General features: G+C 37.0%; 1 long non-coding RNA gene and 1 pseudogene across 1 annotated transcript; one reads left to right on the top strand and one right to left on the bottom strand.

The window, feature by feature from the left end:
• Positions 1-11,700: 11,700 nt before the first annotated feature.
• On the bottom strand, positions 11,701-21,186 carry LOC144365502 (uncharacterized). Its single transcript, XR_013424006.1, has 2 exons — positions 16,787-21,186; positions 11,701-16,144 (listed from the first exon to the last, which is right to left on the bottom strand). It is a non-coding gene; the product is annotated as an uncharacterized LOC144365502 (long non-coding RNA).
• Positions 21,187-21,300: 114 nt separating this feature from the next.
• LOC106145375 (vomeronasal type-1 receptor 90-like) lies at positions 21,301-26,604 on the top strand (annotated as a pseudogene).
• The last annotated feature ends 226 nt before the right edge of the window (positions 26,605-26,830 follow it).

The raw sequence follows: 26,830 nt of genomic DNA, 5'->3' as shown, positions 1-26,830 counted from the left end.
ATGTTATTTGCCTTGTAAAAATGTGTTGAAGAAGTAATGTTTAAAACCTCAAGATAACATTTCCTATATAGATTACATATTAATGCAACTCATCAGTAAATGCAGTTTAGTTCAGGAGAGGTTCATTTGATGGATATCTCCAATGCAAAAATTTGAGTAATTATCAGTAGTTCTAAATAGAAGTTCTAAATAGACTAGGCAGGAAATGCTGTCATGATGCCATACAGAACGCAGCCTTTGTCCCTAGGAAGATCTTAGGGCTGATGTCTCTCCTGCAGATACCAACAACCTCTCCAAGAAGCCCAATCTTTCTCCTCCCAAGCCTTGCTAGGACCTCCTGCCCACTGATTCTGCATCTCTGGATCCATGGTCACTTATTCAGATGGAGGTGATGGGAAAGACTCGGTGCACCTGAGAAGAACCTGTGCTGGTTTAGGGAAGGAAATTCTTTAACTCATCTCTCTGCAGACCCTGAATTTTCATGTGTGTAAGAAGGTGACATTATCTCACTGGAGAGCACAGAATGATGGAGCACCTAGTGGGACATTTTACCTGCCTCTTGATTTGACTTTATCCCCTGGTGGATAGCAGCAATCTAGGGAGAACTGGGCTCCAAACGTTTCTCTAAGTTAATTGACATAGGTATTAGGGATCAGAGTGCCCCAACCACTGAGACTACATCAACTTCTCACATTTTTACCTCAGACAAATTCATCTAAAAATCACTTCATATTTTTAAGACCACTTTTTGGGGTGAGACATTCCTGGCACCTGTTGTGAGTTTCCACCGGCTGAGTTCTCTGCCTACAATGTATGATGGGCATCCTCTTCCCCAGTCCATTCTTAATCTGGAGCACCTTATGCCTGGGTGGTGTTGGCTCTGCTTTCCATGATTTCCAAAGTAAAACGGTCAGAGTTCAAGGTGTGAGCACAATCTAAATTGGAATTAACATGTAGTGGGATTAATACTAAGAATGCAGATGGAACTGGAGTTTGGGTTGGCAATCACAGGCAGAGAGAGTACAAGTTGTTCAACTCCACGAGGAACTGAATGAGCAGACCTCTCCCTCCCTGGTAGAGGAGGAGGAGTCCAGTTAATGGAAAAAAAAATATATACACAGTTGTGCTTCAGTATCCCGTGACGTTTATACAAAATAAAACCTTCTATGACCTGTGACAAATTAGAATCTTGTTACCTGGAGTCATAAGATGGCACAGTCATTTGTGGAAGATCCACTGAGGTTTTAGATATTGAAATCAAAAGATGGTGCTTTGTTACAATTATTATGAATCTTTAACAATTATGATAAACTCAGTATCTTCATACATGTACTTTGGATAATGATGTCTATCACATTCCTTGCCCTTGCTAGTCCCCCTCCCACTCTATTTTCCTCCCACCCCTCTGGCCTATCTATAATTCATCAATTCTTCCCATGTACTCCCCCGCCCCACTAGGAATTAGTCTCATATCAGAAAAAAACTTTCAGCATTTGCTTTTTATAAAATTCTGGCAAATCGAATACAAAAACATATCAAAAAGATGATGCACCATGATCAAGTGGGATTCATCCCAGGGATGTAAGGTTGGTTCAACATATGGAAATCAATAAATGTAATTCATCACATCAATAGACTCAAAAATAAGAACCATATGATCATCTCAATAGATGCAGAAAAAGCATTTGACAAAATACAACACCTCTTCATCTTCAAAACACTAGAAAAAAAGAGATAACAAGAACATAACTCAACATTCCAAAGGCTCTCTATGCTAAGTCTCAGGTTAACATCATCTTAAATGTAGAAAAATTGAAGCCATTCCCTCTAAAATCTGGAATAACACAGGGATACCCTCTTTCACAACTTCTATTCAACATAGTTCTTGAAACACTGGCCAGAGCACTTAGACAGATGAAAGAAATTGAAGGGATAAAATATACCAAAAGAAGAACTTAAATTAGCACTATTTGCCAACCATATGATTCCATATGTAAAAGACCCAAAAAGCTCCACCAGAAAACTTTTAGAATTAATCAATGAAGTCAGAAAATTACCAGGTTATAAAATCAACACCCATAAATCAAAGGCATTTCTGTATATCTGGGACAAACCTTCTGAAAGTGAAATGAGGAAAATTACCTCATTTACAATAGCCTCAAAAAAAGATATTTGGGAATCAAGTATTATTTTATTTAAATATTTTTGGTCTTCCCTACCTTACATATCATCTTACACACATGCAAAATACCCTGACATAGTCCACAAGTTTTCTGCAGTTCCATTTAGTTGTGCATATTCTATTTAGTGAAATTTCAATCACTTGGTCTTTTACAACATCTTTTATTTTTAACAACTTCCTTGATTCTCCCTGTACTCAATGGTGACCTCTCCTGTGTATTTTCTCAGAAAATACCATAATTATTTTTTTGTAGATTGTTTCTTAATTTGTTTTTATTTTGCCTATGGGATGTTATAAAATTCAGAGGTACTTCATTGGTGAGCCACATTTCTAGCTCCTTTTATTTTTATTAGAACCCATTGTCTTGTACAAATTTGGCAAGTACACACCCACTCAGCTGAATTAGCATTGCATTAATATTATTTTTAATTCCTTTGTATTTATCGCAGTTTAAAACACAATTGTGTATATAAATCATATTTTCTTAATCCATTCATATATTGACAGCCATCTGGGGTAATTTCATAATTGGAATATTGTGAATTGCATTGCTATAATTATTCACATGCTGTAAGAGTACAGTATGCTGATGTTCATTTTCTTGAATAAATACTCTGTAGTGGGATGGCTGAGACCAATGTTTGTGTCCTCCCTCAATTTGCCCAAAACTGTAAGCATGTAACATTTTCCATATCCCCACCAACACTTAAGTGCCATTCTCACTGGAGTGAGATGAGATCTCAGTAACATTTTAATTTTCATTTGCCTTATTTCTAGAGACATTGGACATTTAAAAAATATTTTTGTTGCCCATCCATATTGCTTATTTTGAAAAGTGTTTGTTGAGTTCCCTTATCCATTGATGGATTGGGTTATTTGTTTTGTTAGGGTTAAGTACTTTGAGTTCTTGATATATTCTGGACATTATTTTCCTGTTGGAGGAGTAGCTGGAAAAGCTTTTCTCCCATCCTGTATTTACTCTGTTCTCATCTGTAATTATTTTATCTGTCATGCAGAAACTTTGTGATTTGGTGGATTCCCACTTGTTGATTCTTTATTTCATGAGCTTAAGTGTTCGATTAGGAAGCTGGTGCCTGTGCCTATGTGATGGGAATGTTGACTCTATGTCTTCATCTAGCAGTTTCAAGGTTTCCAGTGAAATCTCTTAAGTTTTTGATTTATTTTGATTTTGACTTTTTGTAGGTTAAAATACAGGGATTTAAGTTTATTCTTCTATGTAGGGATATGCAGTTTTCCAAGCACAATTTATTCAAAAACTTTTCTCTGATATTTATAATTGACACTTTTGTCAAGTATCAAAAGGCTGGAAGTATGGAAGTATTGTCTGAACCTTCTATCCCATTGATCTTTGGGTCTTCTTTGATTCCAATACCATGCTGGTTTTGCTAACATAGCTCTCTAGTTTTAATTTGAGATTGGGTATTGAGATGCCTTCTGTATGAGTTTCCATGTTCAAATTGTTTTGACTACAGTGGGACTCTTATTCATTCAAATAAATTTTAAGAAATTTTTTTAGTTCTATGGAAAAATGGCACTAGTATTTGATGGAAATTGCATGTGTATATCATTTTTTATTATAAGACCATTTGACTGTATTAATTCTGCCCATCAAGAACATGAGAGCTCTTTGATCTTTTAAGTTTCTCTTCAATGTCTTTCTTCAGTATTCTAGTTTTCATAATAGAAGTCTTTCAACCTTTGGTTAGATTAATTCCCAAGAATTTTTTGAAGCTACGTGAAGGGGGGTGGCTTTCCTGATTTCTTTATTAGAAAAGCTATGAATTGTTGAGTATTGACCCTGTATCCATCTACTTTGCTAAATCCATTTATTAGCTCCCGAGTTTTCTGGTGGAATTATGGGAGGAAGTTCCAGATATAGTATCCTGTCATTAACAGACAGTGATAGTTGACTTATTTTCCAATTTGTATGCCCCTAATTTCTTTCTCATGTCTGATTAAGACCTGGATAGAGAATTAAGACCTATATTGAATGGAAGTAGTGAGAGTGAAAATCCTCATCTTGTTCTTGATTTTAGAATAAATATTTTCAGTTTTTCTCTGTTATGTATGATGTTGGCTATGGGTTTGTCCTATAAACTTTTTATAATGTTAAGTTTTTTGAATACCTAGTTTCTCTGATGTTTTTCAAATAAATGTACGCTGTATGTTACTTTTGAGATGATCATATAATTCTTGTTCTTAATTCTATTAAGATGATGATTTATATTTATTAATTTGTGTTTGTTTAACTAGACATGCATCTCTGGGATAAAGCCTATTTGATAATGATGTATTATCTCCCTAATATGTTTTTGAATGCTGTTTACTAATATTAAGGGGTTTTGCTTTTGTGTTCATCAATGTTGGTCTGTGGTTTTTCTTTTTATATGGTTAGTCTGATTTTGGCATCATCGTTATATTGGACTCATTGAATGTGTTTGAGAGTATTTCTTCTTTATAATTTCACGAAATAATTTAAGAAAGACTGGTATTATTTCTTCTCTAAAGGTCAGGTAGAAAAAAAAACTCTTTAATGTCACTCTAGTCCTGGATTTCTTTGAATGTAGGCTTCTTTAAAAAATAGATAGATAGATAGATAGATAGATAGATAGATATCTCAAGGGGTATTTATTTTTATTTATGTGTATGCTGTGCTGAAATTCAAACCCAGTGCCTCACAAATACGAGGCAGACATGCTACTCCTGAGCTACAACCCCAGTCCCTTTTCTGAGACTTTTAATTGCTGTTTCTGTTTAATGATTCGGTATTTCTGTTTTGACACTCTATATTCCTGGTTCAGTTTAGGCAATTTGCATGTATCTAGAAATCAGCCAATATATTCTAGATTTTTGAGATTTGTGGTGTGTAAATTTTGCAAATGTCTTTTGTTTACCCACTTGATTTCACAAGAGTCTGTGGTGATAGTTCATTTTTTAATCTCTCATTTGTTGACTTGGGTCTTCACTGTCTTCCTTTTGGTCATCTTAGCCCAGCATTGATCAATCTTTTGGTTGTTGATATTTGTTCTTTCTACTTATATAATGAGAGACGAGTGTATTTTGGCACATAGTACATACCCAGAGTATAACTTATTCTAATTAGGATCCCATTCTTTTGGATAAATGTGATATGGAGTTGCTCTTGTTGTGTACTTATATATGAACAAAGGAAAGTTATGTCTCATTCATTCTACTGTCCTTCTTATTTCCATCCCACTTTCTATTTCTATTCTGCCTTTGGCTAATCCAATGAACTTCTACTGCCCCTTCCCCAATCCCTTATTATATGTAACCATCTATACATCAGGAGAATATTTAGCCTTTGGGATTTGGGGATTGTCTTATTTCACTTAGCATAATAGTCCCTAATTCTACCCATTTACCAGCAAATGGCATAATTATATTCTTTATGGTCACTGAGTAATATTCCAACATATAGGTTGATTCCATAGCTTAGATATAGTAAAATGAGCTGATACAAACATTGATGTAGCTTCCTTACTGTACTATGTGGAATTTAAGTCCTTTGGGGATATTGAGAAGTGGGATGACTTATTGAAATGATGCTTTTACTCTACGTTTTCTGAAGAATCTCCATACAGATTTCTATAGTAGTCACAAAAACTTGCAGATCCATCAGCAATGTTTGAGTGAAACTTCCCTCACCCCAACACACATATCCTTGTCGACATTGATATTTTCCTTTCAAACTGGATAGAGATGGAATCTCAGTGTACTTTTAATTTGCATTTCTCTAATTGCTAGACATGTTGATCAGCTTTCCAGTTTGCTTGCCATTGGTACTTCTTGTGTGAAGTGCCTGTTCAATTACTTTTCCCATTTGTTATTGTGTGTGTGTGTGTGTGTGTGTGTGTGTGTGTGTGTGTGTATGTGAAATATATGAGTCCTTTTTATATCATGGAGTTAGTTGTGTATCTGAAAGACAAATATGTTCTCCCATTCTCAGGCTCTCTCTTCACATTCTTGATTGTTTCCCTTGCTATGAAAACAATAATTAGTCTGATAGCATTCAATGTTAATTCTTGATTTTCCTTTTGCTCTTAAGGAATCTTGCTAAGGGAGTCTGTTCCTACAAACAACATGATATTGATATGGGCCTATATTTTTCTTCTCGTGGACACAGGGTTTCTGGTCTAATACCTAGGTCCTTGGTCACTCTGAGTTGAGTTTTTGGCAGGGTGAGAGATAGAGGTTAAATTTTATTACAGCACACATGAATGTCCAATATTCACAGAACCATTTTTTGAAGAGTTGATCCTGAAGAATTCCTGAAGAATGAAAATAAATTAGCTTCAGATGATGTTTTTTGCTTCTTTTGCTATGGTCAGAATGGATATTTTGGTAACTTTCTTAAACTGAAACAGAACTGAAAATCTCAAGCAGAGTTTGGAAACCCTACTAAGACATATTACCCCAACCACGTGGTCAGCATGATAGTGGACCAAGAAAGATGGTCTCACATTTTAGAGAGTGGACCCTCAGAATCACTGGGAACCCATGGGAGTATCCAGGATCCACTCATCCCAGAGTAGAAGCATTACAGGATAAGATGTGGTTTGGGACTAATTTGAATGTAGATTTTTAAAAAGGAGAGAATGCTTGTGGTCTATGTGATTGGGAGCCTTCAGATCCCTCACACAGATGTTTCCAGGAAATTAAAAGAAAAGTTGTGAGTTTGATTCTCCCCAGGTTGCTACTATCCAGCAGAGACTAAAGTACAATTAAGAGACAGGTGACATGTTCCCCTAGAGGAAGACACTGTTGTGCATTCTCCAGTGGGAACCTGTCACCTCCTAACAGATTCTAAAATTAAAGCCCTACAGAGTGGTGAGTTATTGACGTCCTTTCCTTAAAACAGTGCAGGATCTGCTCAGGTCCCCTGACTCCCCAAGCAACCCCCCAGGTAAATGCTTTTCTCTTCCTGAGATGCAGCACCAGTGTGTGAATGGGCTTCTGTGATTGAGATGAAGGGTCAAAAAATCAAAATAGCCAAATTGTGTGTTAGGTTCTTTGGTAGCTCTGAATCCAGCTCTATCCACACTCAACAGATTCTAGGACTGAAGAATATTTTCTTCTTACTATCTTTTGCCTTTAATTTGGTTGCTCGTGAACATTTATTAATTTTTTAGTTGTTTATGGACATTTACTTTATTTTTTAAAATGTGGTTCTAGCCATCAAACCAAGTGCCTCACACTTACTAGGCAAATACTCTGTCACTGAGCTATAATCTAAGCCCCTTATTAAATTTTTAATAAGAAAAAATATTTTAAATAAATCATTCTAGGTTTCCATCTATTTCTGAGACTGCAGTAAGTTTAATTTGCTATTTTGCGCTATCAGTTCTCCAAGTGCATACTGTTAAGTTTTCTGGTTATTTCTACTTCTGCATACTAATCTGTATTCCTATTCACTACAGAAGAGATAAAAGTTTAGCCCCAAATTTTATTATATACACTTGGTTTTCTTTATCTTCTCTCAAAATCACAATTTAAGTTCACTTAAGCATTTTCTTCTATAGCTGAGATAATGAGAAATATTTATATAAAACAAGATACTAATGAGAAGGAAATGATATTGTGTTTTTTTTCAAATATGATACATATAAATAAAGTTTATCTTCACATTTTTAACAAATAGCAAATAGCATTTTCTTTACGCTGATGTATTTTTCTCAGTTTTGATCTCACAAAAGTACAGCAATGGTGCTCTGGCAGCCTGAAGATTTCAAACTAGAGCTTGGACAAGGAGCTGCAGTTGCTTAATTTTACAAACAAAGTGACAGTAGTGATAACCCCTTCCTGTATTCCAAAGGTCCAATGGTGTCCTCTCTCTAAAGACAGACACCTAGAGCCACTTGGAATCCATGGGAGGAGTCAGAAACCACCCATCCCAGAGTAAAAGTATTACAATATATAATGAGGGTTTGAACTAACTTGAATATGTTAGTGGAGAGGTGATGGTGATCTGTGCGATAACAACAAATGAAATATGCCCTTTCATGAATCTAAAGCACCTCTTTAAATGAGGACACAATTTAGAGAATTTAAATGATTGTGTCCACAGTGCACCTGAGAAAGCAGATATGTCCTCCTCCCTGTCTCCAGCCTGTGTCTCTTCACACACAATCCCTAGAAGCCCAAGATGCTGTTGAGATTTACTTTTCTCACCACTGACTGGGGTGCACTGACCTCAGTATTCTTCACTAGTTTCTGGCACATTGGGGGACAACATATATTAAAGGGTTGTTTGTGATTTGGACAATGGAAAAATGCAAAATATTTAATTGATGGCTTGCTTGGTCAGGACAGGATAGGAATCATCCACTGGGTTACATTTCCCAAGAAAGGACCTCCCACTGTCAGCTCTTAAGACCCTGGAAATATTTCTTTAAAACAGAACAAAACAGAGTTGCATTTCCATTTTATTCTTCACTTCTGTTTTATCCTTGAATCTTACCACTTAGACTTTCCTTATTTTTCCCCCACTGTACCTTTTTAGACTGGGACCTATTTCTGAACTTCTTTTCCACATTATTTCCCTTGAAATTATGTTATCATATTCAGAACCTCCAGTCTGAGTATGGCTTGTTTTTTTTTCCACATTTAAAGTCATGACCTGGGGCTCAGCACATCAGGGCAGCTAGAAGCTGCTGCAGCACCTCTCTCCCAAGAGGTCTAAGGAGAGATTCTTGAATCATCCTGGTAATGGACAGGTATTCTGTCTGCACCCTGATCTCATGGTCGGACTAGTCCTGGAAGCTGTGAGTGGGGTGAGGCACAGCTGGGAGGGGACAGGCTCAGAGGATTCCTTTTAACTTGCTTTTATGAAATGTCCACATTTTCAGGATGTTTTCTAATAAATCTGATAAATTAGCACAGAAGTAGCAACACTGCATTCTTTATAAGATATATACCTGTGAACCATGGAGGGCACTGTGGGTCTCACTGATACAGACATGTGTGACTTGCATAGTGTGCACAAGCCAGCTGCTTATCTGCCTGCTGTGTCCTGGTGCTTCAGGGAGCTAATGTCTGTGGGAGACCCTTGACAGCATCCGACTCTGCTACTTCCCATGATTAGCACTGTGGGAAAACAATAAGATTTTCCAGCTATAAAGAGGAAATTTCTCCTATAAAAAAATAATGTTCCATTTGTTAAGGCAATGCTCCCAGGAAAACCCAGGTCTCTACCTATGTTTGCAAGTCCATGGTCCCTCCTGGCTCCGTCCCTCCATCCCATGACGATGCATGCAGGGTGGCCATCCCCCTGGTAGGGCTGAAACCAGAGTCCTGTGCCCTCCATCCAAATATAACTTAGACAGACGGCTTCTCCTCTTTTTCAATACTCTCCATTTTATTTTCTTAAACTGCATTAAACTGAATTGAAGACAACCCTGCATTTTATAACATGATAGAAAGGAATCCTTTTTTTTTCACTTTCTGTAATTTTTAAAGGACTTCTTAATGTTACATATCCAGTTTGTGATGATGTAAAGGTATTGTGGGATCAAAATGTGAGTGTATGTCTTACAACTCACTTCAAGTGTGCACACAGGAATAGACATCATCTATCCATAGCTACCTATAGTGCTGTGCCTACTAATAACAATCTCTGACTATTCAATCTAGACCATTATTATATAATCCCAGAAAATTATATTAGCCTTTTTATTTTTTCATTTTTGAGCAGAAAAAATGAGGTAATATTTTGTTGAAGATATGACTGAAGAAAAAAAGACTTCTTAGTAAATTAATCATTTGGAAGAGATTAAATTTTTCTATTGTTATTAATTAATTTCCACTCTAGACAATGACATGTACTCAAAGATTTCCAAGCAATTAATTAACTAGGCTAAAACACTTAAATTGTCTTGACCTCTTGCCTGTTTTGCTCACCCTTAGTAACTGATGTTATCAACCTATAATTTTCTAGGGAGCTGTGGATATAATTTATAGTGTTATAAATGAAAGAATGAGTGGAAATGTTCTAGTCTCATTGTACATGTTCCATATTTCATAGTTATACAGCAGCATTAAAACTGAAACTAATAAAATGCCTTCATTCTATAGGGAGATATTTCATGAGGATATCCTCATCAAATTGTCTATTGCAATATTTCCTCTCTCTGTCCTCTGGAGAAATATCATTGCAGAGGATATTAAATCTTGTTCTCTTGTGTAAACTCTTTAATCAGAGTGGGGTTTTGTCCCTGTAGCCCAGTTAAAACACTCAAATGTATGACCCACAAAGTATTGAAGTTTTTCTGTTGTGGTGGTATGTGCCTGTAATCCGAGCAGATTAAGAAGCTTATGCAGGAGATGATGCAGGCCAGCCTCATCAACTTAGTGAGGCCCTAAGCAATTCAGTGAGACCTTGTCTCTAAATAAAAATAAAGGATCTAGAGATGTGCCTTTGGGTTCAAATCTGGTTTAAAAAAAAACTTAAACTATAATTAATTTTCATTTTCTTTTTTTTTAAAGAGAGAAAGAGAGAGAATTTTTAATATTTATTTTTAGTTTTCTGTGGACATAAAATTTTTATTTTATTTTTATGTGGTGCTGAGGATCGAAATATTGCCTCGTGCATGCCAGGCAAGCGTACTACCATTTGAGACACATCCCCAGCCTCTAATTTTTATTTTTCAATATGCCAAAGAGTGGACAGAAAAGAGATTTTGGAATAAGATCCTACTAATAATTGATGGTCCTGCCCACTTAGATATGTTTTTTTTTCTGGCATAATCAAATATATGTAAAATATTATAATTGGTTAAGAAAACCTGGGTTCAATATCTGAAGATATATATATAATCAAGAAGTCTGATTTCAGAATCCACATTTTGTTTTTTTCATCTGAAACCTGGTGAGAAAAAAATCTAGAAAAGAAAAACACTGAAATTAGACAGCTTTACAAGGGGCCCCCAAGGTCATTCCTCTGTTGAGAGTTCTATGTGGATATTCCTGCACTTTGCCTCACTTGAATTCCCTTCAAATGCTACCTACTGAGCCTTTTATCAGGTTTCTGTGCATATTAAGACAAATTAATCATGGCCCTACCCAGGAGAAACAATAACCGAAGATGGTATGCTTCAGTATTGAGAGTTTGGAAAAAGCATATTAGAAGTCAATTATTGGGCTGGGATTGTGGCTCAGCGGTAGAGCACTAGCCTAGCAGAGGTGGGACCCAGGTTCAATTCTCAGAACCACATAAAAATAAAGGCGTTGTATTGTGTCTATCTACAAAAAAAGATTCATTCATTTATTCATTCTCTCTCTCTCTCTCTCTCTCTCTCTCTCTCTCTCTCTCTCTCAAAAAATGTTAATTATAAGTATGAACATACTTTTAGGTGAACAGACTTGGTAGTTGGGGAGGTTGAAGCTGGTAACTATCGTCATAATGAGAATTTATCCTCATTTTATCTTCAGACATGGACTCTGTACCATCTTTTCATGAGAAAACAAAATGACAAAGAGCATCACACTTCACATTTTTATTGTTGTAGGAAATGTCTTTTCTTCCCAAATTATCCTTGGTATCACAGCCAACGTCTTCCTGCTCCACTTCCACTTTCTCACGTGCCTTCTCAAGTGCAGGATCAGGCCCACTGATTTCATCATTGCTCACCTGGCCCTGATTCACCTGCTGATGCTCATAATCAGGATGTTCCTGGATATAGACATTTTTGAGGTTCATTTATTTGGAACAACATCTCATGTAAAACCATCATCTTCGTGTACAGGCTGATGAGGAGCCTGTCAGTCAGCACCACCTGTCTGCTGAGTGTCTTTCATGCCACCACCCTCAGTCTCAGAAGCTCTTTTCGGGCCAAGTTCAAGCACACATCCCCACAGCACAGTCTGTGGTATTTTCTCATTCTCTGGCTATTCAACATGTTCATTAATATTCGTATTGAAGGCCCCACCAATTACACATTAGATGTTTGGTTTTCCACTGAATTCTGTAGGAATTCCCCCACAGGTTAATATTACAGGATATTATTTTCCCTGGTAGGAATACTCTGGGACGTCTTCCTTCTGGGGCTCATTGCCCTCTCCAGTGGGTACATGCTGGCTCTCCTGTGGAGGCATAAGAGGCAGTGCCAGCACCTTCACAGCATCATCAGGATTGCACAAGCCTCCCCAAAGCAGAGGGCCACTAGGACCATCCTGCTCCTCATGGGTTCTTTTGTGGTCATATACTTTATAGACTGCGTGATCTCCTCCTCTTATGGGAAAATGCAAAAGAAGGATCCGGTTCACCTTGTGTTCCAGATTCTGTGGGCAACGGCTACGCCACTGTCAGTGCTTTGATGTTCATTAGTACCCAAAAACGAATTATCCAGTTCTTCCAATCTACAATGGGGAGGACGAATACATGTTTTAGCAGGGCCAGAAAATCCCTCCCAGTGTCATCCCATGTTATTTCCTCCTGAGTTTCCAAAAAATAGTTGATGTTAAAAAAAACCTATATGAGGATGAGGGAGATGAAACTTCTGTTGTTCTTTGTAAGATCTTTATCAAACCAGGTGAGGTGGTGCACACCTGTCAAACCAGCAGCTCAGGAGGCTGAGGCAGGAAGATCTCAAGCTGAAGGCTAGCCTAAGCAAGTATGTGTGTTCCTAAGCATATTAGTGAGACCCTGTCTTCGAATTAAAAAAAAATATACAAATTTCTGGGAATGTGGATCAGTGGTTAAATGCTTATGGGTTCAATTTCTAGTTCAAAGAAAAGTGTTAAATGATATATGCACTGTTTTCTTACTGAGCTTGCCTAAAGCAGATACTTTCCCTGTCCATAAATGGACCATGACTGGTAACCCTTTGCCTGAAGAATGCATTTTGGAAGAATAATTTTGTTTAGTCTTGGGTAAAGAAATATCTTGCACACTTCCACTTTTTTGATATGCCTGTGGCAATTAAGGGTGGCCTGTCCAGTTCCCAACAGGTTACGCCCATCTCCAGAGCTACCATCAAGTATCTTCCTAGTAGATCAGAGACAAAGGTCACATGCATTGGACAATCTAATGCCCTGGGAGAGCAACAGGTATTTCACAATTCCAAACCAAAATGTTCCTGGTTTCCATACCAGGAGAAGGTCCTCATGTAACTAACGGATGCCTCCCCCCACACGGCATCTGCCTAGGAAGGAGCTCAGGAGAATTGTAGGTCTCAAATTGACTCAGAACAGTCTTGTGATTCTGTAAGATGCTTCCTACATAACCTACCAGTTTCACTTAAGTTTTGGAAGGACTAACCTAATGTCCATCCCCAGGAACAATAAAGGATGATTGTGTTCTCTTTCCAATGCCCAAGTCTGACTACTTTGGTCATCCACTTTCTGCCAGGTCTCTAAGACCAAGTTGGTCAAAATTGACCTTTTTTCATATCTATGGTTACAGTCAGCTGAGATTTTCAGAGATTACTTTTGGGAAATTTTGAGAAGCCTCTAGGTTTATTGTTAACCTTTGTCTACCAGTTGTGCCATATGACAGGATGGGTCAGCATCGTGTTGAATGATTTTTGCTTGTCTTAGATACATCTGAACTGTTTCCCTGTCCAGTGAACCTCCTCTTTGCAGGATGTGCTCTGTGTTTGGATTTCTGTTTTCTTGGGTCCTTTCAATCCCTCTGATGGGGCTTTTAGGTGCTTCACCAGTGTCATGGGGACCCTAGAGGGGTACCATTATTTTCTGTATTCAAGCTGACCTTAAAGGGTAAGGAATAAAATATTGGCTGCTTTTACCTTGCCCTTGTATGTCCTTAAATTTGGTGTCCAGATTTTGATTTGAAACATCAGACAGGTCAGTTTCACCAGTGTTGAAATATGAATCCTGAGCTGTAACTTTAGGGTGTATAATTTTATAGTGACTCATTCAATATAATTGAAATGGAAGTCAGTTATATATTCTATTTGTTCTGTAGTAAGTACATGAATTGTACTTACTTCTGGTCTATTTGGGAGCCATGCTAACTTAGAGTAAGGTGAAAGGCAGAAACTTATCTCAGGTTAGCTGGGGCTTTTGGCAAATGCTAGCTAATGTGACTTATTTTTTGAAACTGATCTTTGTATTTGTGAAAACTTTGGAGGATGAGACTTGAGTCTTATCATTTGAGGCTAGAATCAGCAAATTAGCATGAGCTTGAAGTAACTTAGTTAGACTCTGCCTCAAAATAAAATATTTTTAAAAAGGCTTGGGGATGTAGCTCAGTGGTATAGTGCCCGTGGTTCAATCCACGGTACCAAACACATGTATGAACAAAAAAATGCTGAGAAAAGATGACAGGTTAAAGTTTTGTGATATGGGGTACCATTTTTGAATTAAGACCTTCAGTGGATGTTTGGTTAGAATATTGAAATGCAGATTTGTTCATTATTTTGAGCTTTAATTAATATAATGTTTGGATAGAGAATTGAAATACAATATTATAATTCTAGACATGTTCACAGAGTTTGATGATCACATAAGCATGCTTAAATTTTATATTTCCTCAAATTTTGTCATTTTTGAAGTGTGAGGAGTCCCAAAACTATTCTGCATTGGTTTTATATATAATCACTTGATGTAGACTCTGGTGACCACATTGAGCTATAGACATGAGAACTGCTCACCCCAGCCCTGGAGCTGTGCCAAAGTACTTCTCACCCCTCCTCTGACTACTCCTTCCCCTGACCCTTACCAGGCTCTGCCCAGATGCCAGTATATGTGGTCATCATTTTTAGTTTCCACACATGAGTGAGGACAGGTTGTTTTTTTTCTAAAAATAAAATTCTATACACCATTAGAAAAAAATGTCATTTTTTTTTCAAAATGGGATGATCAAAAAAAATGACAACTTCATCCTTTCACTCACTCTGCATTTTCATGTCTGCTCATAGGACAAGCCTGAGAATGACTAGATAGATTTTTCAAGAGGGCACATCTTTTTCATATTTTATGGGTCATCAAAGTTCAGATGCACAGAGCCCTGTTATCCTCTGACATTTTTTTTACATTATAAATGACACAAGTTTATTATCCTATACTTGATTTATTTAAGGTAAAATATATACTGAGGAAGGATAAAGGAATAAATTTATGTAATACAAATTTTATCATTTGTGTAGAAAATTATAAAATAAAAAACTTAAATGCTAGCTTTAAAAAATGTGTTATTTTATAACTTTTCTGTAAAATAGAGATTAGGAACTTTGAGTATTGTTGCAAGCCCTGCCTGGATGAAAACTTGTTCAACCTATTCATATGCCTGTACACTTAGTTTGTTTGTTTGTTTTTTTTTTACTTTTCTATATGTACAATATCATCAAACTTTTTAAAAAGCAAGGAAATAAAAACTATTTGCAAGTCAATCATAATTGGGATTAGCAATGTATAGATGACAGTTTACTAGACTGTCATTACAGTCTCTGTGTTTAAATTGAGGAATTATTAGTATGGATAAGAACTTACACTTGTTGTCCTTATTATTTTCTGTTTTTTTTTTTGTCCTTTGTATATTTTGGTATGTGCTTTGTCTCTTTCTTTCTCTCCTTTTTTTATTATTGAGGTTGATTGGTTTTATAGAGAGATTATATTGACTCTCTTGTCCTCATTTCTGTAATACAGCATCAATGATTTATTCAATTTCATGTGCTTTTAAATTATTTTGCTAACATGTATTCACCATGTGCAGTTATGGGGTTCAGTGTGACATCACCATACACATGTGCAGCATCTTCTGATTGAATCCATTCTCTGTCAATGTAGCTCTCTCTAAACCACTATTTATTTCCATATCATATTCATGTGATATTTCATTGTCATCCACACAGGGCAGAGTTTATTCAGGGCTTCTCTTTCTGTGTCTGGTTTATTCACTGAACACAGTCCTGCAGTTCTATCCATTTTCTTTACACAATAGGATGCCAAGTCAAGTCCGATTTGCTTCAGGAGAAAGAAAAGGAGATAGTTTTACATTTTTTTTTTCTGTAAGTGCATGTGCATGAAAAGATGTACTTTAAAATGTGCATGCATACCTGAACAGGATGAAGTTCATCTTGAAATCTAAGTATTTCTCCTAACAAAATGTCTTTCAAACATGTTCATTATTAGCAAATTGGCAAGGTGATTTTTTAAATGAATAATTAAAAGAAAATTATTAATGGGCAAAAATATTATTTCTACCCAGTGATTGCAAGTTATAAACAAGGGTCTTTTGGAGCAAGGAAAATGTATCTAACATCAGGATCACTTATCTTTTTAATATTTCACGTGAAGGGGCTATCAGGATCATTGCCTTCTTCCTTGAAATTTGGTAATGGGCTTTGGAGGGGCATCACCAATTTTCAAATTACTAAATGTAGGACAAGAAAGGTTTTATGAGAACTGAAAATAGATGCTTGCAGCAATGTAAATTCACCCTCTTACTTTCTGGAATGTGTCAAATTAGTTTCTAATTTCTCAAGGTTTAGAAGCCACATATCAATAATAGTTCTATTTGTTCAGGAAGATTGGGGAGCAACACTCAGTATTTAAAAAAAAATTCAGGAATGGCTGGGGATGTGGCTCAAGTGGTAACACACTCACCTGGCACATACAGGGTGCTGGGTTCAGTAAATAAAAATAAAAATTATAAAAAACTGTTAAAAAATTAAAAAATAAAGATGTTATGTTCACCAAAAATTGAAAAATAAATATTAAAAGTTCTATCTTCTCTCTCTATCCTCCTCCTCCTCCTCCTCCTCCTCCTCCTCCTTCTTCTTCTTCTTCTTCTTCTTCTTCTTCTTCTTCTTCTTCTTCTTCTTCTTCTTATTCTTATTCTTATTCTTCTTCTCCTACTTCTCTCTCTATCTCCCTTTAAAAAAATCAGGAAATCTTTTTTAATTCCTGCCTATTTTCACAAAAGCAAATAAAATATGAAACATGAGATAGTATAGATGGGCATATGTACCTTGATTGCTGCTACATCTGGCTGATGAAAATGTAACAGAATCCTGATATAATGGACATTTCCTATGGAAAGCATTGGCAAATATTGTGTCTCAAATTTAACAGATGACATAACTTAGGAAGAATTCTTTCACTGAGTTTTTCAGAGCACTGTTGTCTAAGTTGAGTATAGTGGTCAGAGCAGAGTGTCTCTTCTAAATCTACCAAAACAACCTAAGAAACTCAGTTTCTCTCTTTCCAACTTCCTCCTCCTAGAAGCCCCTTGCACCAACTACTCACTTATCTGGATGAATGTGGGACAATTGCTGCACCTGAGAATAACCTGCAGAGTTTTGAGAAAAGGGGGCTGTTAGATCATCTCTCTGCAGCCTCTCAGTTTAGTGTCTCCAGTAAGGTGACAAGATCCCACTGGAGAGCACAGTACCATGGAGTCCACAGTGGAACATTTCACTTGCCCCTTGATTTGATTCTGATATGGATAATAAGCCATCTGGGAAGAGTGATGCTCAACATTTTCTCTAAATATCCTTGACAAAAGTAATGTTTAACCATCATTTAGACAACACAACTACTCTCACTTTGATATGAAGTTCAAATGAGCTCATAACCATTCCTCATGGTGTGATGGTTGATTTCTGGGATTAATGATTGTTAGTTCCTCCTGTGTCTCCGAGGGTCCTCTCTTGACTTTATTCTCAAGGATACCATTTGGATTTCTGACATTTCTGCTCATGTTCTTCAGGATTTCTATCCTGAAAATGTCAGAATTCGAACTGTGCATCCCTTGAAATTGCACAAGAAAAAATATAGAAAACCAGTGGCGTGTATGGAAGCTGAGGTGGAGGTAATAGTTGTCCGATAGAACATATTTAAATCTCAGGCAGAGTCCATTCTATTGGAAATCTGAGACATTATTCCTTATCATCATGAATGGAGAAATTCTTAGAAAAGAAATAAAGAAACTAAAAAAATATAAGTAGAAAAATAAGAAGTAAAACTACCCATATTGTCTGATGACATCATTCCACATTTTGAAGACCTATAAAAACTTCACACAAAATCTTCTATAATTCAAACAAATCTGGCAAATTAGCAGGATATAAAACTAATACCCACTAATCAAATGTGTTCCAATAAACCAATGGTGAATCCACTGAAAGAAAACAAACATAAAAACTACCTCCTTCCCAAGGGCCTCAAAAAAGAAAATACGTGAAAATCAATGTAACAAAAGAAGTGGAAAACATCTACGATGAAGACTACAGTACATTAAAAAAATATTGTAAAAGACATTCAAAAATGGAAATATTTCTCATAAATTTAGATAGAGAGGATTAATATTGTTAAAATGGCCAAACTACTGAAAGCAATATACATATTTCATGCGATTCCTGTTCAAATTCCATGAATGTTCCTTATGGAAATTGAAAAAGCAGTCAAGAAATTTATTTAGAAAAATAAGGTCCAGAATAGACAAAGCAATCCTTACCCAGAAAAGTAAAGCAGGAGACATCACAATAGCAGACCTTAAACAATAATACAGAGCTATGGTTACAAAAAAACGTCATGGTATTGGCATCAAAACAGATATGAAGACCAATAGAATAGAATAGAAGACAGAGAAAACCCCGCATAAATGCAGTAATCTTATACTAGAAAAAGACAGTGTTAATGTACATTGGAGAATCTTAAGCTTTAGACAGGTCTCTTGTAAAAAGCACAAGGCAGAACTGTAAAATATAACTCAGCTTGATGTTTTTCAATTTTAAAGGAAGCAGTTAGGGACTACAACCCTGGCCCACCATGTGGAGGAGGAGGAGCAGTGACCAGGCTGTGTCTCCCCCTAACACACACACACACACACACACACACACACACACACACACACACACACATCATCTACCAACACAGGACTCTCCTGGGCTACTTCCATCTAAAGACAACAGCCAAGACCTACAAGACTATCACCAAGGTCCCTTCAGTTCTGGTTACACCAGAGGAATCCATGCTAGCATACTTCTCTTAATTCCCCTTTGCTTTTCCTATGACTAATACCTCTATGTTCTCACCTCCTACCTCGTGAACCTCACATCATACACCCCCCTTTTTGCCCATCATGATAAACTGTAAATGCTTATGCAAACCTGATATATATATATATATTAGACTTTAATTGAACACATCATTTCTGTTTATTGTGACAAAACTATAATTGTCTAAACAAGAGCTATTTGGTTTAAGGCTGCATAATGTTTGCACTGGGTGCTGTAAACATGGATCTCCCCCTTAAAGGTGTGGTATTGGTAACCTGTAGGGACACTAGAATACTATGCTGTAAAAACTTTAATGCCTCAGATTCCCCACTGCTAGACAGGGAGACACAAAGTAAGCATGAGAAAAATAAGGGAAGAAAGTGCCCTGAACAAACCAAGATGCTATAATAACAGAATTCATTCAAGTTCAGTAGATGAAATGTCAGAGAAGAAGTTCCAAATAAACATAATTAAAATGATCTGTGAAGCAAAGAATAATATAAGAGAACAAATAAACGCAACAATGGATCACACCAAAAAAGAGATAAGAGAGGAAATACAGGTAGTACAATTTATTTCAAAAGATAGAGATCCAATTTTTTTTTGAAATGAAGGAAACAATAAACCAAATTAAAGAAAGTCAATAGATATCATCACTAACAGACTAGATCACCTGTAAGACTGAACCACAGGCAATGAAGACAACATATATAATCTTGTTTAATATTTATTTTTTAGTTGTAGTTGGATGCAATGCCTTTGTTTTACTTATTTATATTTGTATGGTGCTGAGGATCTAACACAGGGCCTCACCTGTGCTGAGCAAGTGCTCTACCAAGAAGCCACAACCCCAGCCCTGACAAAATATATAATCTTGAAAATAAAGTTGACCACACAGGAAAGATAGTAGGAAACCATGATCAGAATCTTCAAGAACCATGGCACAACATGAAAAGACCAAATTTAAGAATTATCAGAATAGAGGAAGGCACACAGATACAAATCAAAGGAATAAGCGATCTCTCCAATGAAATAATATCAGAAAATTTCCCAAACACAAAGAATGAAATGGAAAATCAAATACAAGAAACTTGAAGGACACCAAATGTACAAATTTACAAAAGAACCACACCGAGGCACACTATCGTGAATATGCCTAGCATAAAAAATAAAGATAGGCTTCTAAAAGCCACCAGGAAAAAGGTTTAGATTACCTATGAGGGAAAACAATTCGGATCTCAGACATATATTTTTTTTTTTTTGTCAAAAAAACTTGGAGGAAATTTTGAGCATATCTCTCCCCAGATGGCTGTTATCCAGAACAGAATCCAAACAAGGGGCAAGTGAAATGTTTCACTGGGGATTCCATCATCCTGTGCTCCCCAGTGGGATCCTGTCATCTAACTATAGACACTAAAATGACAGGCTACAGAGAGATGAGCTCACCACATCCTTTCCTTAAAAGTGTGCAGGTTATTCTCAGGTGCACCAAGTGGTCAGCATCCATCCAGCCAAGCTCTTCTCTGGTTCCCCAGATGTAGGCTGGGAGTACATGGGCTACTAGGAGGAGGAAGGAGGGGCAAACTGGGTCTCCTGGTGAGGGTTTTGGTAGTGTTAGAAGAGTCATCCAGCCTTAACCACGGCACTCAATCAGACAATGGTGCTCTGTAAGGTGCAATGAAGGAAATATTCCTAGGATGTGTCATTCTTTAGTTTTGAGACTTAGAAAATTACTCCTTGTTTTCCATAAGAAATTTGCTCTATTTCAGGTTCATATTTAATTTTCTCTGGAGATTTGCATATGCTATCTGTACTGTCTCCTGTTTTCTATGTTATTTAGTGCTACACAAATCATCAGAAATGCAATCATTTTCCCTGTCTCCTCTTTATTAAATATGCTCAGCTTTGCTTCTCTCATGTTCCTGAAAAAAAAAAATGGCATGCTCATTGATATGTGACTTTCTAAATTTTGAGAAATTAAAAAGTAATTTTACATAAACCAAAAAGTAATTTTACATAAACCAAAAAGTAACAGGGGTGAACTTATACTACCACAACCATGTATTGAAATTTCTCATGAAATCTACCTTGTCCTACAGTTAATCTCACAAATTAAAAATGAATGGTGCTTCTCCAGATTGTGTGTTCTGCCCAGCAGCCAATTTCGAGTGAGTGGGCAGTGGTCCTGTGTCACCTTCACATAAAAAGTCAAGTGAACCTGATAGTGGTTTCCTTTACCTTGTCCCCAAAGATCTGGGAATATACTTTTAAATAGCTGGACAGGAAGAATATATGGTTTATTCATCTGGTCTCTTTTTATTATTCATTTTAAAATCCTCATTCCCATTTCCCTAATAATGGTTGTGTCTGATAGGCATTTTGTTAGGGAGAATATTTGGAAGAGTTGATCCTCATTCTGTTCAGGTGTCTGGGAACACATTTAGTTTGTAAGTTCATATTTTCATGCAAATGCAGTTACAGAACAAATGTGTACCTATCTCCTTTGTTTTTCTTTAAGCAAATTGGACTTGACTCATGTCATTATTGACCTCATCAGGGAAACAGATCCTTCTGCAGGTATGTTGGGTTTCCCAGTAAGGACAGCTTAATGTCTGCAATGAAGCTCCTTTGGAGTTTCTTGTTGCTGTTAGAAAAGTAAGTTTTCTTATAATGAACGTGAAGACATATTTCAAACTATTGTTATTGTGTATTTGCAACTATGAACTCTGAGATTTACTGAGATCTTTCCAATGTATGGAAACAATGGATGATCATCAACCAGATTTTTCAGGAATTGCCATTACTCACTTATCCAAATATTTTACAGGCTTTTCTCCTTCATATTCCTATAGCTTGTAATTTCACAGTGGCTTTTCATACAGCATAGTACCTGGCTGGTAGTGGTTGTGCCCTCCCTGATGTGCAAGCTGTTTTTTCCTAGTTCTCTTCATAGTTTCCCAGCTAGAACTGTGATGCAAAGTACTGCTTGCTGCCCAGATTCCCCTCAGTCCCAAACTCACATGAATCAGGACCAGCCTTCCCTCCTAGAACTCAATTGTTCATTTTTAGTTAACACACAGTAAGTGATGGGAGCAGGGGGCTTAAGTACATGGAAAAGACAAAACAAATTATGCCCCTTTGTGGCTGCTGTTATTGTCATTATTATTATTCATTTTATTATTATTATTATTATTATTATTATTATTATTATTATTATCATTATTATTATTATTTTGGTACCAAGGTTTGAACCCAAGAGTTATTAACCACTGAGGCACATCCTTAGTCTATTAATATTTTATTTAGAGACAGGCACTGGCTATAAGGCTTAGGTCCTCACTAAGTTGCTGAGGCTAGTCTCAAAAATGCAATTCTCTTGCCTCAAACTCTCATGCTGTGGGGATTATAGATGTGCACCATGATGCCCAACCCATGTTACTTTCCCTGTGATTTATGTCCCCCTCTGTGGACTTTCCAGTATTTCTTAGAATAGTTTGCTTTCTCTTGTTTAAAAAAAATGATTGTTTTGGCTTCGAACAGTATGTTTCCAAGTACCATCACTGTGTTAAGAGCCTTAGTTGAGGAGGCCCCTTGAACACACTGCAGGGGGGTAGGAAGTTCTTGTCTTGTTCCTGAGCATCTAGACTCTTCTGTGCTGAGTAGCAAGACAAATTGCTTGGAGAGGACATGACTGTTGATTTATTTTAGCTTGTATTATGAAGGGCTCCTGTTCACAAGAATGCTTTATAATATAAAGGAGACACAGACATAGCTGTACACTTACCTTTAGAATACTTACTTATTTTATAATATTTAAGTGAATAATGTATATGTATCTGATGCATATGACATACGAATACATCAGTATGTGATCTAAACTTTGGACAGAAACGGGACACAGTTGTGCATGCCTATAATACCAAAATAAAAAATAAAATTGGCATTTTACTGTTCACTACATTTCAAAAAAATAAACATTTTTCCTAATGGTTTATAGAATTTTCCTTTCAGTCAATTACTGCATGTTCTCACTCATGTAGGGAATGTAAACATGTTGCCCACATAGCAGTGCAGCTCAGCAGAGGTTGGGAAGGGGTAGGGGAAGGAGCAGTCAGAGGAGTGGTGAGGGGCATCTGGGCAGAGCTGCAGGGCTGGGGGTCAGCAGTTCTCATGTCTATAGCTCAATGTGGTCACCAGAGTCTGCATCAGTTAATTACATATGAACAAATAAGAGTTTTGAGACACTGCACACTTAGAAACTATACAATGTGAGAAAATCAAAATGTTAATTCCCAGCAAGCAATATCAACATGTATTGAATTCTAATATGAGAGTCCATAAGTCCAGATATTATGACAGCTAAAGGTTAAAATTAAAATAAATAAATAAATCTGCATTTCAATGTTTAAATGAAACTTGTACTTACACTCTGAATTCTCACATGGTGCCCAATGTTCACACATCTTTAACATGTCAGCTTTCCTTAGCACTTTTAGTTTTTGTACCAGGGACTGAACCCAGGGCTTCTTACCAATGATGTACATCCATAGCCCAATTTTAATTTATTATTTTGAGATAGGGTCTTACTAATTTACTATCTGGCCTTGAACTTGAAAACCTCCTGTATTGGCCTCCTGAGTCGCTGGGATTTCTTTAGTGTCTTTTACATCCATAGGCTCATGAACTAATTTAGCCTTAAGACTTTGTTTTCATGTGCTATTATGGTTCAGTATGTGAAAACACAAATTTAATCTTAATCATTACTTATAGGAGATGCTTTGATTAAAGTAAATATATATGTTTTCCAAGGAAAACATTCTGCCAGTAAATAATTTCAAAATTCTCTAGAATCAGAGCTGGAGATGTAGTTCAGTAGTAGAAAATGTATCTGGTATGTGTGCAGCACCAGTATAATAAACCCAAATATAAATTTTACATTTGGACCCCTTGAGTCAGGAAAAATTCTATTGCATTCTTGAAGGCAGACAGAAAACTTGGACTACAAAGAAACTCATATTTCAAAGTGAGGTTGGATAATTACACTATAATAAATTCCTCAAGTTCAATGAATGTGTATCTATTTTAATTTTGGTTCTGTTTACCACAGTGATTCCACATATTTAAGTTTTTTTTGTTTGTTTTGATTTGGTACTGGGCCTTGAACTAAGTTGACACTGAGCAAGCCCCATCCCTAGCCCTATTTTGTATTTTATTTATAGACAGGGTCTCACTGAGTTGCAAGTGCATCACAGTTGCTGAGGCTGGCACTGAACTCACAATCCTTTAACCTCAGCCTCCCAAACTGCTGGGCTGCTGGGATTACAAGTATGCCCCACTCCACCCAGCTTTGTACATATTTAAGTAGAAAAATATTGAAATGTGTTGCTGCTAGTATTTGACACAGGACTTGGATCACATAGGTCAAATTGTGATTCAATAACAAAAATTCTTAACATAGGTAGCTGTGTAAAGGAATCAAATTGTCTTAAAATCCACTCAGTTCTCTCTCAACAGAGATTCCCAACAGATTGTAATTCTGGTAATTTTTTTAGCCTCTTTGAGTTGGTGATAGAGATGATCAACTATTAAGAGATTTCTATGAATGAGGATCTGCAGAAGTCTAAAAAATTGAACAATTCTACAGAGATCCTTCTGCACAGCAATCCTTCCCTGTATGGAAAATGTACTCCATCCTGTTTCATGCACAGTATCTTGGGTACAGACACGATGAGATTTTGTTCAGCTTATAGACGAGATGAGCCCAGAGCCCAGGATCATGGGCTTCTCAAAGTTGAACACTTATCCTTTAAATGGGAAATTATATAGGTATATTCAACTTCAGAGGTTACAATACTTAGCATTTTCTTTGTGAATATATGAACAAAATCACATATGTTCTTGAAGAAACCAGAATAAAGGTAACAGGAAGCTAACATAAATATGACATTAAGACTCCTTGCTTAGGAGGGTTTTCTTTCTTATTAAACCCCCATAATTTCAACTGACCAAAAAGTACATAATCCTTACTAAAAGAAGGACATATACTCCACCCTTGCAGTCACATATCACCAAGAAAAATTGAAGGTTGTATCAGGGAAAGATTTTCTATAACATTGGTGCTTGTGAATGAGAAATATATGACAGGTGTGATCATTTTTAATGCACAAGAAATCACTTCGAACTTTGCATGAAATGTAATCCAGCCATGGTTGGGAAATTATGGAAAAAGAGAGAGGAAAGAATGATTTCCATGGTGTGTCAGCAAAACTTCAGTTAGAGTGGAATGGGGGCATTGAGATAGGCTAACAAATTTTCCTCCTGACAACAGTGTTTGCTGGGATGGATGAAATTTAATATTTGTGATAATGAATTTTCTTACTTTTCTCCTAAGACATGTACTCTATGATTCCTTACCCCAAAAGATGAAAAAAAAAAAAAACACATACTGGATGGCATTATTAACCTAAGCATCACCTTTTACTCTGAAGTGGGAATTGGGATTGTGGCCAACACCATCCTTTTTCTGTTCCATGTCATCAAGTTTCTATGTGACAAGAGGCTGAAGGACACGAACTGTATCATCAGTCTCTTGGTCCTAACCAATCTCCTGATGCTGCTCAACATGGGGTTCTTAGCTGCAGACACTTTTACATCTCAGGCGGGGCTTTAGGGTGATGTTATTATGTAAATCAATTGCCTACTTGTACAGGTTGATGAGGGGCCTGTCCATTTCTGCCACCTGCCTGCTGAGTGTCCTACAGGCCCTCACCCTCAGCCCCAGAAGCTCCTGCTAAGCCTAAGTCCCCACAGGACAGCCTGAGGTCCCTTCTCTTCCTGTGGGTCTTCTATATGTCCTTCAGTGCCCAATTCTCAATCTCTGCTGTTGACAACTTCACTGTAACATCACAGGGCCTTATATTCCTCAGTGACTACTCCACTATCTTGCTCATGAGTTACTTCTTCAGGCATTTGCTTACCATCCTGGGTGCATTACGGGATGTATTTCTTATAGGGGTCATGGCCCTCTCCAGTGGGTACATGGTGATACTTTTGCATAGGCATAAGAGGCAGTGCCAGCACCTTCACGGCTCCAGCCCATCTCCAAAAGCCTCCCCAGAACAGAGGGCCACCAGGGCCATCCTGCTGCTACTGGTAATTTTTGTGCTCTTGTATTGTTTGGACTACATCATCTTCTCCTCAAGAACCATGTGGAGCAATGACCCTGTGTGCCGTTCTGTAAAGATCATGGTGTCCAATGGCTATGCCACCATCAAGACAAAGCGTTACCTTTTTGAAATGTTTGTGGGGGAAGGACAGTCAATGTTGAATCATTGCACGATGGGTCAGTTCTGGACCTCAACCACCGCACCGCCATGCATCAACGCATCATGGCATAGTGAGTTTGCTCTCCGTGTTGGATGAATGCATAAAGTGATCTTTAAAAATGATTACATAGAGCTTGAAAATGAGACAAACATGACAGATTATTGTCCATATGGCTCCAACAAAGCTAGTAACTTTATATTTCTGATTGATGTGTGAAAGGAACCTTAGGAAGTAAATATCACTTTCTTTTTCTGAATCAGTTCATATATTTATAGGTATGTGAGAGATTTCAGTGGTTTTAATAAATCAAGAGTCTCAGAAA

The sequence above is a fragment of the Ictidomys tridecemlineatus genome, chromosome 7, assembly GCF_052094955.1.
Source record: "Ictidomys tridecemlineatus isolate mIctTri1 chromosome 7, mIctTri1.hap1, whole genome shotgun sequence".
NCBI classification, from domain to species: domain Eukaryota; kingdom Metazoa; phylum Chordata; class Mammalia; order Rodentia; family Sciuridae; genus Ictidomys; species Ictidomys tridecemlineatus.
The sequence above is the reverse complement of the archived record's forward strand: the minus strand, read 5'-3'. Positions and strand labels throughout refer to the sequence as shown.